The sequence below is a fragment of the Mastomys coucha genome, unplaced genomic scaffold (genome assembly GCF_008632895.1).
Source record: "Mastomys coucha isolate ucsf_1 unplaced genomic scaffold, UCSF_Mcou_1 pScaffold12, whole genome shotgun sequence".
NCBI lineage: Eukaryota > Metazoa > Chordata > Mammalia > Rodentia > Muridae > Mastomys > Mastomys coucha.
In genome coordinates this window covers 24,533,443-24,548,458 of record NW_022196894.1, presented here as the reverse complement: position 1 = coordinate 24,548,458, position 15,016 = coordinate 24,533,443, and positions in this window count along the sequence as shown.

Sequence of the window (15,016 nt, the reverse complement as noted above, 5' to 3'; positions counted from 1 at the left end):
GTCTCAACTACCAACCAAGGACTGCACATGGATGAGTCTGATTGTTCTGGCAGCATGTGTATAGTAGAGGATTGAAAATTCGTTCATCAATAGGAGGAGAGGACCTCGGCCCTGTGAAGGTTCTGTGCACCAATGTAGAGGAATGCCAGGGGCAATAAGTGGGAGAGGGTAGGGTGGCAGACATGGGGGGGAGGCAACAGGGGTTTGTTTTTGTTGTGTTTGTTTGTTTCTTTGTTTTTTGTAGGGGAAATTGGGAAAGGAGAAATTTACATGTAAATAAAGAAAATATCTAATAAGAAAAAAAAAAAAGAGGCTGTAATAGCTTCTTTAAATTGTCACTTCAGAGACCACAGGAAGCTCAAGAAGAAGGAAGACCACAGTGTGGATACTTTGGTCCTTCTTACAAGGGGGATCAAAATACCCATGGGAATAGATTCAGAGACAAAATTTGGAGCAGAAACTGAATTAAAGGCCATCCAGTGACTGTCCCACCTAGGGATTCATCCCACATACTGTTACCAAATCCAGACACTATTGTGGATGCCAGCAAGTGCTCGTGGACAGGAGCCTGATATGGCTGTCTCCTTAGAGGCTCTGTCAGTGCCTGACAAATACAGAAGTGGATACTCACAGCAATCCATTGGACTGAGCAGGGGGTCCCTAATGAAAAGCTAGAGAAAGGACCCAAGGAGATGAAAGGGTTTGCAGCCCCATAGGAGGAACAACAATATGAACCAACCACAACCCCAGAGCTCCCAGGAAATAAACCACCAACCAAAGAGTGCACACGGAGGGTCTCATGGCTCCAGCTGCATATATAACATTGGATGGCCTTGTAGGACATCAAGGAGATGAGAGTCCCTTGGTCTTGTGAAGGCTCTCTGCCCCAGTGTAGGGGAATCCCAGGACAGGGGAGGAGGAGGAATGCATTGGTTATTGAGCAGGGGAGGGAGACAGAATTGGGGAAGGGGGTCGGAGGGGAAATAGGAAAAGGGGATAAAATTTGAAATGTAAATAAAGAAGATATCTAATAAAAATATGTAAAAAAATAAAATAAAATGTCACTAGCTAAGCTGTAGTCCTCAGATATTTGGTCAAACACAATCATAAATATTAAGACATTTTAAAATATGATTAACATCAAGTCATTGGACTTTATTAGAAGGTGCTGGTACAATGGAATCTTTTGGAGCGTTGCATAGCATGAAAAAACCCACTATTTTACACAGTATATAATAACTTAGTAGAAAGCCTAATCTCAACCCTGTAATGTTCCAGTTCTGTACAATCATGGAAGTTCTAATTCATCAGCCATGTAGTATATTTAATGTATATATGTGTGTGTGTTTCCTACAGTTCACAAATGGAATTAATTTCTCAAAAACTGTCTTGATTTTTTTCTATTGCTTTATTATCCAATTAGTTTAGTTTTAGTTTCTAAAAATAGTAAAGGAGTTATATAATACCTTGTTATATATCTTTTAGAATTTATCTGTCTTTTCACTGACATTTTATAAAAAGTGTAATTTGATCAATTGATTAACTATAATATCTACTTGAATGTAAATAATATTTTAACTAAATGTTAATCTCTTTTTAAGTAGTCTTACATCAACAAAGTAGCCTGTCATGGTTAATTTTTCTATATTTCAAAGATATAAAAATCTCATTTTTTATTGATTTACCACTCAACTAATTGACTAGTATTAAATGTATATAAATTATATGGTATGTAATACTCCTGGTCGCATAAGGTTTACTGTATAAGAGAGGTGATAGCACTATAACACAATAAATGTCACAATTCAACCTATATAATTACTTGAAGAAGATGAAGCTGAATAGCTGAGAACTGCCAATAATGAAGAAACATCCATAGGCATGTGATCAATCATTTTGCTGAAGTTTTAAAAACTAAGTAATGAGGGATTTCTAAAACGTTTTGAAAAGCAACACCATGGTGATAAAGCAAGAAACATGTTGGGTGTGAGAGCTTGGCTGCAATGTCAAGGAATTTTAAGTTTAATCTGTGTAGAGAATGTGTCAAAATTTAACATATGTCAGGTAGGGATGGTAACATATGTGAAGTCAGGAAATTGTGAAAGAACAGACATTTGTGGACATGAAGTTTTATAAAAATAGATTGTGAGTTATTTAAAGAGTGGATTTCCTCATAACTGAGGCTTGACAAGAGAAGAGAAGTCAATTTAAAATGGTTATGTATGATTTGTTAAAGAATATGTTATGTGATTTGCATAAATTTGGACCCAAATGCTAGTTTTACAAATTAAGATTGAGCCAATCAACATTTTCAGCTGGTGTTTGGGAGACATGTTGATGGTTATGACTACCATGTTGTCCATCTGATTTCAGTGTTACTGTGATGGACACCTTGTGTGCTTACTTCAGAAGGTGCTTCAAAGTCTTACTATTTGTTTCTGGCAAAACAGAGAAAGATCTTGTGACATGTTCACATGCAGCTTCTAGGTGTGAAGATTAGCAGAACTCATTGACTTAATTTTGTCCTTGCTCCCTCTCCATTTCTTTTTGCCTCTTCACATTTGCTTCCTGGGATTTGAAAGGTGCTTGATTTAGAGTTCACTTTAGGAAAACTCAAATTGAAAAAATTCGCAAAAGAAATGGCCCAAAGTTATAAGCATGAGATGAAATTTGTGATTGGACTCTATGCTCTTCAGTTACATGGTCACCAGGACTGCAAATAGAGGTAAAGAAATGGTTATTCCTACTGAAATGCTATACTCTAGTAGGACAGAATTACTAAACATGAATGAATTGTGTAACAAGCTATTACTTGGAAATCAACAAGAGAAATAGTGGTTTTTATAGAATTGGTATAACTCATTCATTGCTATTTAAGAAAAAGGAAGCTGTAATTTACACAGGTTATAGTCAATATGGGAAAGACTGATAGTTGGAATACCTCAAATGGTGTTGTGTGAAGTTATTCTCATCCATGAAATCAAATGATGGACTCATACTAGAAAGTGGCTGAGAATTTAATTGTTAAGTTGGGAGGAAAGTGAAGGAGCTAACAATGAATCTCTTGTGTTGACTTTCTGGCTGAGATAGAACATAAGCAATGTCAGAAGACACTCCAGGAAGATCTGGAAGCAAATACTTTTTTACATGTGTTAAAGAACCAACAAACTCTAGATTAAACCCTGTCTGAATGGAATTCCCTAAATTCTTGCTAGAAAAAAAAAATGTAACCTTTCCTTGCCTGCAGACTATACAGATGCCATATCTGAAGTGAAGAACTTGTAGGATAAAGATTTTCTTCCCTTAAATCTGGCCCTGCCTCTGAGTGTGTGTTGCTCAATTACTAGTGCTATTTTCTGTTTACAATAGGTTGACAGAAAATGTATTCCCGGGTCAAAGAGTAAGTTTTATTCTTACGAAAATGCTTCAAGTTTAAATTAACATATGAGAAAACAATCCCCTAAAAGCATCTGGCTAGAATGAAGGGCCATGTTAGAAAATAGGGAAATAATTCATTCAACGGGAGAATATGCCCTTGACTGCAGATTTAACATAATGGTAATAAGGATGCTCATTGATGGTCATTTAACATTATTAGAATGCTTTCTAGAACTTGAGCATAATGAACATTACAAAAAGTCAATGAGGTGTAAATGTAAGAACTGTTTTGTAAGAACTGGATGGAGGAGTCAGAAAGCATATGGAGGTAGGTGACTTAGAACTCATTTTTCTTTTAAGAGTAGTGAATGAAACATAGGTCTTATATCCCCTGAGCTGGTTTGGAGGGTACACTCTCCACTTGGTCAATAGGAATGCATGTGTGAAAAGAGCATCTCTATAGGAAAGCTGAATTGAACTACAGAATTGGTGTGGCAGCAAAGGCATTTAAATTTCCAGAAGTACCGTCAATCACCAGTTCACTACAGTGATGGTAATGAGAAGTAGGTGGGTTTTTCAAGTCTGTTTTTTCCAGAAATATAAAACACTGGAAAATAGAAAGGAAAAGACAGTACATATCAAGGAAAATATTGATCCTCCAGCCACTTCCTTCATGGAAAACAATTCTGACAACCAGAGCCTACTAGTCAAAATCTCTTAGAACAAAGATCTGCAATAGTATCCTATAGCTAAAACAAAACAAAACAACAAACCAAAAGAAAAGTACTTGCCAGTTCTTAGCATCCCCCCCAAAAAAACCAAACAAACAATAAGTATTTCTGAGTAGAGTTCACAGATAATTCCAGGACAGATTGATTGAAATCTACATTTTCATTGGCCCTGACATACAAGTTGTAAAAGATAGTGTTTTCTCTGCCAGATGGAGACTAGTGAAGGTGAGGTGATAAGAAAAGGTGTGGATCAAATGTACCTGCTGTGTGCGTTGCTTTTAGGGGATTGTTTTCTCTTATATTAATTTAAACTTGAAGCATTTTCGTAAGAATAAAACTTACTCTTTGACCAGGGAATACATTTTCTTTCAACCTATTTTAAACAGAAAATAGCACTAGTAATTGAGCAACACACAATGCAGACGTGTTGGCTGCTAATTCTTTGGTCACAAATACATAACCAGGATCAATATATAGCAGATGACAGAAGCATGGTGCTGTTGTGATAAAGGAACAAATAATTTTGTGGTACCAAGAGCCAAGTGGATGTCCCGAAAGCTTCCCAAATTACCAGGAGAGTAAATCAGCATCAATGCCACATCCTAGGAGGAACTACAAAGGTCTGAGCCATGATTGAAGATTTACGGTCATCAGGGCTAGGGATGCACATTCACTTCATAGGATGTGCCTATAGAGTTAGGTGGACCACTGCATAAACAGGGCAATAGGGTGAACCTCACAAGGAGATAGAATTAACTGTGGCTGTACCAGCTGTGGCTCCATAGTGTGACAAATCGAGACAGACTACTCCTGTTCCATGACAGATAGCAATGATGTGCTGCTTTCTATCTCCACCAATAAAGGAAGGAAATGTTGTGCCCACTTGTACGACCCTGCTACATGTTTATTTTCCTGTTCTCCCTCACATTACAGATTTTTTTTCAAGGATACTAGTCACTTTAAACTTTATATAGCATTAAGTTTATAGATTAGTCTACTGTATTGACCAAGCATGTTAATAGAATATGAACAGGATAAAGATGAAAGTGCTTTTGAAATCTTTCTGCATTTTTTAAATCATAAAAATGACTTTAGAAAACTAATGACACTTCTTTTTGTGTATCTGGCCCTTTAATCTAACATCATACATTTTTAGTGTGCCTTGAGAAGTTGGGATTTTTTTCCCACCTAAATTTTAAAACATTTACGTTAGATCTCCAAGTGCTGTATTGATTTTCCAAAATATAATTTTCTGAAATATGTTAATTTTACTTGTAGTACTGTCCATACTCCATTTTGCATATCTAATTATCAAGTACTATATGCTTTAATTTATAGAAGTATTTAACTGTATTTCATGTTTTCTTTTAAATTCTCCTTTGATATTTTTGTTTATATGTCCAGAAACATTTTGCACTAGTTTCAGAAAAAGTCTTGAGGGATGCAGTTTTGAAATTATAACTATAAATAACTTTAAAAATTTAAAAAACTCTCAAATACTATTTTCTCCACAAAAATATTAGTATTTATTTTGTATATTCAATATGTTCTATTGTATAAGAACTGTACATGTTTTTATGAGGCTAACATCTCTAAATTCTATATTACTACAACTACAAATGCAATTTGTATTAATTAATAATAATATATTTATAAGAAAATATCAGTAATTATAACAAACCAAATATAAATGATAGAAAAATTGTGGGGTTCTTTGTATATCTGATCTTTCTAAGAATAGATGTGTATGGGAAGGAAGAAAAATAATAATAGTGAATGTCCTTTTGATATCACATAAGATGCTTAGCTCAAACTGATGAGAAGTTGTATGCATTTGTTGGATATGCATGGAGGAGGGTCCTGAGTCAAAACTGTTTGCCACTTCATTCCCTAGAAACCTATTTCAGAAGGTTGCCTTCTGAACCTGTAGCTAGACTGGTAACCAATAATAACCAGAGACTCTTCCATCTCACACTACATTCTCTCTCTCTCTCTCTCTCTCTCTCTCTCTCTCTCTCTCTCTCTCTCTCTCACACACACACACACACACACACACACACATACATGTATACACACAGAGTTTTAAGGTGACAGGCATGCACGACCACATGTAGTTTTCCATGTAGGTTGGTGTGTGGACTTGAGCTCAGGTCTTCATGATTGTCTAGCAAATATTCTTACCCACTGAGTCATGTCTCCAGCTCATAAGCAATTACACTTCGTATGATAAAGTTTTTCATGTGTAGTGAATAGTAAGTATTTCAGTCAAAAGAAATACATTTGCACCATGTATCAAAATTTCAAATAAATTCTTTTAAAAATACCAGTGGTATCTCTAAAATCTAATTTAGTATATACAACTATGGTGGGAAAACTGTAGTCACTAGAAGGAAAGGTGTAAATCAAAAGAGATGCTTACAGTATTGTTTTAGACATTGTTCAGTAGCTTACCCCCGAGTTCATTTATTCCTCATTTCAATGTTCTCCTAATCCTCTACACAAGCTTTATAATCTTAGCAGTTCTGAAAGATATGCATTCCCGTGACGGCAAAGTTTCAGCCTACACTACAGAGGCATTTTGTTGGCAAATGTGAATTGCACCTGTTACCTGGGAGAAAATTTGAGGACACAGCCTTTATTTGAATTCCTTCAGAGTTTACCTTAGAGCAAATGGTTTCAGCAGATGTTTGATGGACTTGATTCAGATTGTGAGCTGCATTAATACAAATTGGAAAAGCCAACTTTGCATGTGAGCAAAATAAATGCCCTAAGACAAAACCGAAGAAGGATGACTGACCTAACCACTTTTGTGCTTTTATTTGTTGAGGAAGTGGAAAGAGCCAGAAGATTGATTAAGCCAAATAAATAGGTTGGGGTTGACACTTTGGCCAATTTATTCTTCTCTTTGTTTACTCCTCTTCTAAGTACTGCCAAGTTCTGTTGCCATGTCAGCAAACATGGTTTCTGGTAAATTATCACTTTTTGGAAGTGGAGTTAAGGCTTGATCCTCCTTTAAAGAAATGAATGTTAAAACTATTGTAAATACCCAGCAGCCTATTGCTGTTTGTGTTTCGGCTGAGTGCTTTAAATGGTTTATGATTTTGTTTCCTCTACAGAGTCACATGACTCAGTTTTGCTCTCCTGCTCAAAACTAATTCCTACCATTCCTATGAGTGTGGCTAGTGCAGTCTGAAGATCTTAACCCAGATTCTAAGGAAACATAACTTTACAATTATTATTACCCTATGCGTTGCTAAGCCTTTCTACAGGCAGTGTGACAAATACAGCAGAATACACCATTGCCTTCTCTTACGAAAACCTGAATATCTTTTGAAGCCCATTTTAATGACAGGTTTATTTTGGCATCTAGGGCTATAGATTTAATTCAGTTTCTTTTTTAATTTTATTATAAATTTACCTTTAACAGTGTCAGAGATTTGTGTGTGTCCCTTGGCTGGGTCTCAATTTGGGCTACTTGGTTGGCCATTCCCTCAGTCTCTGTTCCATCTCATATCCCTGTCCTTCTTGTAGTCAGTATAATTTTTGGGTTGAAAGTTTTATGGGTAGGTTAGTGTTCATATTACTCTACTGTGATTCCTGCTTGGTTACAGATGGTGGACTCTTCAGGTTCCATATCCTGAATCAAAACCAAAACAAAACTAAGTGCATTCTTTTTTCTCTATTAATTTATTTATACATTTTACATCTCAGTCACAGCCTCCCTCTCCTCCCATTCTCTCCTTACATAGCCCCACTCCCACTACTTCTCCCCTTCACCTCTGAGAAAGGACAGGTATTTACAGGCAGGTAACAGGGTCAGCTCCAGTTGTTGAGGGACGCACATGAAGATCAAGTGCACATCTACTACAAATGTGAGGGAGCCTAGGTCCAGCCCAGGTTAAACTCTTTTGTTGGTGGTTCAGTCTTGAATAGAATTCTAGCAAGTAAAATTCTAAGAAGATCATCCACAACAATCAAGTTGGCCTTATTTAAAAAATTCAGAGTTGAACCCAACACATGTAAGGTCATAAATATAATAAATTATATGAGTAAACTTGAAGACAAAAAAATCATATCATCACAATAGTGACAGAAAAGATCTTAAACAAAATAAATGTGGTTTGATGATAAAATTCCTAGAGAAAATAGTACTGGAAGAAATACCTCAGTATGATATAGCAAACCACAGTCATCATTACACTAAGTAGAGAAAATCTTTGAGAAATCCCATTAAAATCAGGAATAAGGAAGGACTATCCACTATCTATATTGTTTTTCAATATAGTGCTCATGTGCTGACTGGAGCAGTAAGTAGATATTAGCCATAAGAGGCCAATCATACTACAATCCACAGACCCAAAGAAGCTAAACAAGAAGGGAGTCATGAGCAAGGACGCTTGAATCTCACTTAGAAGGGGAAATAAAATAGTCATAAGAAGCAGGTAGAGGGAACTCAGTGGAAGAGGGGATGAGAAGAATGGTGGGGTTCAGGATCAGGTGTGTGGAGAGACAAGAATGGCCAGATGGCAATGAGAATAAATGGAAATCTGCAACTGACAGGGTTGGGGATGTTAGGGGGCATCACAAGGATATGACAGAGACCTGGGATAAAGCAGAGCTCTAGGAATCAATGAGTGTGACCTTAGCTGTGACTCACAGCATTTTGTTCATCTTAGCCATTTTAACTAGGGTGGAATACAAATCTCAAAATTGTGTTAATTTAAATTTTCCTAACTTGTAAGAATGCTACACATTTTTTGAGGTATTTCTTAGCCCTTTTTATTCCTTGTATTGAGAAATCTCTGCTTAAGTTCCTGGCAAAACAGATACAACTAGGAAAAAAAGTCTATTATCCTTATTTCTTGGTGGTATTAAAAACAAGATACCCACAAAAAATTCCACAGGAAGAATTTGGGAAAAATTCAACATTATCTAAAAAGGGACTACCAGAACTGATCCCCCCAACCAAAGAGTAAACATGGACTAGACCTAGGCCCCCTGCACATATGTAGCAGATTTGCAGCTTGTTATTCATATGGGTCCCCCAATAGTGAATCAGGGCTGTCCCTGATTCTGTGACGTGGCTGTGGATCCTGTTGCCTAGCTGGGCTGCCTTCTCTGGCCTCAGTGGGAGAGGATATACATAGTCCTGATGTAAAGTGAGGTGGCTTGTTGTTACTCACGGGAGACCTCCACTTTCTCAGAGGAGAAGGGGAATAGGGAATAAGAAATGGGGGAGGGAATTGTGTAAGGGGGAAACTGGGAGGAGAGGGGATCTGCAATTATGATATAAAGTGAGTGAATAAATAAATTAATGGGGGAAAATGCAAAGTGTCAAAGTATAAAATCAATCCATAAACAATACTAGGTTTTCTATATACCACCAGCAAACACACTGAGAAAGACATCATGGATACTTCCATTTTCAGTAGCATCAAACACAGTAAGCATTGTGGAATAAACTATTTAACAAGGTGGTACACCTTCATAAGAAAAACCTCTAAACCCTGAAGAAAAAGATTGAGAAAAACACTAGGAAATGGAAAGACATCCTACACTCATGGTATAGAATTAATATTTTGAAAATTAACATCATACCAAAAGCAATTTACAAACTTAATGCAACTATGGTCAAAATGCCCATGATATTCTTCAAAGAAATAGAAAAAAAATCCTAAAATTCATTAAGAATGAGAAAAGATCCCAGATAGCTAAATGAATCCTGAGCATTAATAAAAATGATGATGATGGAGAGATTACCATTTCAGACTTGAAGATATAGAGCTTGAAGACATAAGATTATAGAGCTAGAGTAATAAAACAAATGTGGTTCTGCCACAAAAATATAGATGTAGACCACTGGAATAAAATAGGAGACTCAAACACGAGTGCTCATATTTGCAGCCATGTGATGTTGGCACAAAGGAATAAAACATAACCTGTTTTTTGTTTGTTTGTTTTGTTTTGTTTTTTTAAAGAAAGTATCTTCAACAAATGATTCTGGAGAAAGTCGGTGTCCACCTATAGAATGAAATTACAGCCATATCTATCAGTTTGTAGATCAATATGTATCAGACTTCCATTGGAAACCTGAAACACTAAAACTGCTAGAAAAAAGTACAGGAATGACTTTACAAGATATAATTATAGAAAAATTTCTCAACAGGATTCCATTTGATCAAGAACTGAGGCTGACTACTGTGACCTCATAAAACCAACAAGCTTCTGTATAGCTAAGAAAACAATCTACACAGCTAAGAAGAAAGAAAATTGGAGAGAGTATTTACCATGTATACACTTGACAAAAGATTAATATCCATAATATATAAAGAACTCAAAAAACAAGGTGTCAAGAAAACAAATGAACCAACTGCTTAGAAATATGCCAGGAATTTAAGCAGAGGGTTCTCAATACAAGAAAAAAAAAAAGCTAAGAAATATCTCAAAAAATGTTCAACACCCTTATTAATTAGGAAAATTCAAATTAAAACAACTTTGAGATTTTATTCCACCTTCATTAAAGTGGCTAAGATGAACAAAACAACTCACAATGAATGTTGACCATGTTCTGGAGAAAGAAGAATTCTCATTTACTACTAGTGAAGTACATATTGGCATAGCCACTCTGGAAATCAGTACAGAAAACTTCAAAAGAACTAAAATAAAAATGAGCACATGCCCAAGCTCTCTCACTCCTTGGACTATGCCCAGAGGACTCAGGATCCTACTTCACAAACACTTAATCAACAATGTTCATAGCCACTCTATTTATGATAGTTAGGAAATGTAGACAACCTAAATGTGGACAAATGGATAATAAAAATATGCACAATGGAATACTATTCAGGTATTAAGAAGATTATCATGAAATGTGCAGGAAAATTAATTCATCTGGAAAAATATTATATTGAATGAGGTAATTCAGACTTAGAAATACAAAAGCTTGGTCTGATTTAAAAGTCTTCTTCCTATAGTCTGTTCTCCATGGTTCCTGAAAATACTATGAAAGTTGACCAGGACAGGAAGCAATGAAACAATTCTACTCATCTGCGACATGCAACCTAATAACCATGACAACATGACATATTCTTGAAGGTGTAGTAAATGACACCTATGTGTCAGTCTTAACAAATAACTTCTAATTGGATTTAAGGTCCACTTAACAAGAAGGAAATTATGTCCAATACTGGACACTTAGCCATGTTCTAGGGATAGTTGAGATCATGAACATTAGGAAATAGTCTAGTACTTTCACTTTGCTAAACCAAAACAATTCCTTATTACATTCAAACTCTTATCCTTTTACACATAGATAAATGTTGCTAAAACACATTGTCAAAAATGCTGGCCTATATAGTACATGGATATCATCACAGGAACCCACAACTGAACACAATGTGAAAATCAACAGATATTCACGAGTCTAACCACAGTGGATTGACTCATAATTTAGCTCTTACATCTGTAGGGCAGAGGACATCAAGTGGGAGGGGCAGAAAGATTCTAAGAGGCAGAATACCAGAAAGTCTGCAGTGTAACACACTCTTCTAGAAACAGCCAGATAAATAAAGCTGGAACAAAAGCAATACCAGTAGACATACTAACATTGAAGGGGAAAAGATTTTCTGGCTCTCTTGCCAAGACGAAGACCTTCAAGCAACTATTGACTGCCAGGAGAAGAAAGCGGCTATTCCCGCTACTCCTGCAGATAAGCCTTTAGTGGTGATCCAATGTAGAGTGGCCATCCATAAAACCATATACACTACAAAAACAAAAACAAAACAGACACATGTTCTCCTTATGTGCTTGTGTCTCTGTCTCTGTCTCTGTCTCTGTCTCTGTGTGTGTGTGTGTGTGTGTGTGTGTGTGTGTGTGTGTGTGTGTGTGTGAGAGAGAGAGAGAGAGAGAGAGAGAGTATATGCCATGTATATACAGGAACCCTTGGAGGCAAGAAGATGGCATCATCTCCCCTGGATCTAGAGTTACACATGGGTGTGAGCTGTCTGATGTGGGTGCTAGGAATTTAACTTGAGTCCTCTGAAAAGGCAGTATAGGCTCCTAATTGCTGAGTTTTCTATCTAGCTCCTGAATCCAGTTTCATAGTTATTTATAAGATGGTGGAGTTGAGAGGAAGGGGGAATAATTTACTATTCAATATTGACATAATGAAAGAGAGTAGATGTCCCAGATTTCAGGATGAAAAGAAGCTTTAGTTACTTATTTATTTTGTTTGCTTTTTGAAACAAGGTCTCACCACATAGCCTTGTCTTCAGAGTCCAATTTGCAGGTTCTCAATTATCTCAGTAATAACAGAGTAAGAATAATTTAATAAGAATCAACTTAAATGGAAGCACAGGAACAATTTCTTAGAGGTGAGAAGAAAAGCCACAAAGCTAGCAAGCTGGAACTTCAACTGCTGATCAGAGGCAAGAATGGAAGAGAGAAAAGGAAATCCATGTCATTCAAGCTCACATGGAGGACAAACATGGCTGACAAGCAGCCACATGGCAGGGAAGGAGGGTTTGTGTAAGGAATTGCAAAATACTTGGGGCAGGAATAGGGCATGATTGGAAAAGAGAAAGAAGAAAAGGAAGTGTTTGCTTTTCTGAATGACCTATGACCCTTACCTTGGCTTGTTTTACCTGTGACATTCTACATTGTGGCAAGGATTCTAGGAAAGAAAAGTATGGCATCTCCTTAAAATTCCAGTTATCCCACTTCTCTCTTTGGCCTGGCTTAAAATGAAACTGCCGTCTGTGATGTAGGAAAAGTGGTTGAACTAATATTATTGGAAAGTGAGATACCCACCCAGACCAGAGATTCTATTCTCTTCAAGTGTGTGTGCGTGTGTGTGTGTGTGTGCATGTGTGTGTGTGTGTGTGTGTATGCATGTGCTTTACACTTATACTAGCTGGCCTACAACTCTCTTTATAGACCAGGTTAGTTTCAGATTAACAGAGATCCACTTGTCTCTATCTCTCCTAATGTTGGGAGGCCCACAATGCCTAGCTAATTTAGAGTTTTTTGAAACTGCATCTCACAGTGAAATCAAAGCAAGCCTGGGATTTGTTATGTACCCCAGGCTGTCTTGTAAATTACTGTAATTCTCCCATCTTGGCCACAACATGTAGAATTCTACCTTGCTAGACCAGAGTCTACTAAGTCTTGTGAACTTAGAAGTTGAAGGTTGAAAAGCTTTTGAGGCAGGAAAAGAAAATGAGAAAGGAAATAAGACTCAAATAACAGGGATATCATCTACTTTTTAAGTGGATCAAATAAACTCATGAATTGGAAAAGCCTATTCTTCGGTCTAATGCAAAGTGAATACTGCCCTTTATAGCAATTATTTTTATAACTAAATTAGGTCATCTGTAAAGGTTTGATTTTCGAGGCACTGAAGTCATATATCACTATAAAATCTCCAGAGAGCCCTGACCTGCTACTGCATATAATTGAGACATCCACACTTCCATCAGGGACTAAATCAGTTGATTTTTCAACTCTTTTGTTCACCTCTAATTTACGTGTCCTCTTTCTAAATGATAATTTGACCCAGAACATCTTTGAAATGTCTGAGACATTTAGCAATCCCTCAAGGGGCTTTTAAACCTATGACTCCATGATGAATTCAAAAGGTAGAACAAGTTAATGACTTTTAGGGGGAAAATGTATTTGCTATGGTAGGACTCACATCCAGGAAATCATTCAGCATGAAATCTAAAGGTCAGCAGGGTGGGAAGGAGAAACACAGTTGCTTAACTTTATTCCTTATGGTTCATTCCAAACTATTTCTTAGTGCTGGTCAAAAAAGACCCTGTTATAAATCAGAGTCATTGAAGCTATATATCAGTACAAGAGGATTGAGTGGGGGACCTGGAAATTACATCTGGCTTTTCCACAAATTTCCTCATTACTCTAATCAAATTACTTCTACTGAGGCCACAGTTTCTCCTGACTCTCATCCAATGAAAAGATTGATCCATATCTGTAGAAAGTTATGGTTACCTTATGTTGCCAGGTATTGGTTTCAGCCATTTAGGAATTGGTAAAGGATGGAGGCTGGATTATAGTTCACATGGCTGAAAAGTCTGGAAATCATTTTAGCGTGAATTAACAAAAACCAATTCACATTAAGATGAGATTAAAAATAAAAGAGTAGATTGCTCACAAACAAGGGTCTAAAGTTCTAGTGTTCAAAGAAACTGAATGAATCATTACATAGCATAGCTTGAGAGCTTTAAAAAGGTCCTTTAAAAAGGCTTTGCACAGCTAACTTTTATACGTTGCATACATTCCTCTCCAAACTACCCTCCACCAGCTGAAAGCTTTGATTCTTTTCCACAGGAGTCACCCAAGGCCATCCAAAACCATAGATGTTTACAATGTGATTTATAATTGTACCAAAATTACAGTTATGAAGTAGCAATAAAAATGTTATGGTTGGGGTCAGTACAACCGAAGAAGCTATACTAAAGGGTCACAGGATCAAGAAAGTTACAAATCACTGGCTTAGAGCTAGTTTAGTCATATGTAAACATGAGTGAGAAAAGTGCCCCTTGCTGCTGGCCAAGGTGCTGCATGCCTTTAACCCCAGCACTTGGGAGGCAGAGTCAGGTGGATTTCTGAGTTTGAGGTCAGCCTGGTCTACAGAGTAAGTTCCAGGACAGCTAGGGCTACACAGAGCAACCCTGTCTCGAAAAACAAAAACAAAACACAAAAAACAAAACAAAACAAACAAACAAAAAAAACGTGCCCCTTGCCATAGATAAACATGTTATGCCTAACACACCTGCATGACAAGAAGTCCCCAGGCTACAGAAGTTCCCTTGGATGGAGCACCATCCCACCCGCATAAGTTGCATGCTAGCAAGTATGCATGTAAATACATATGGCCTGTCAGAAGTCTG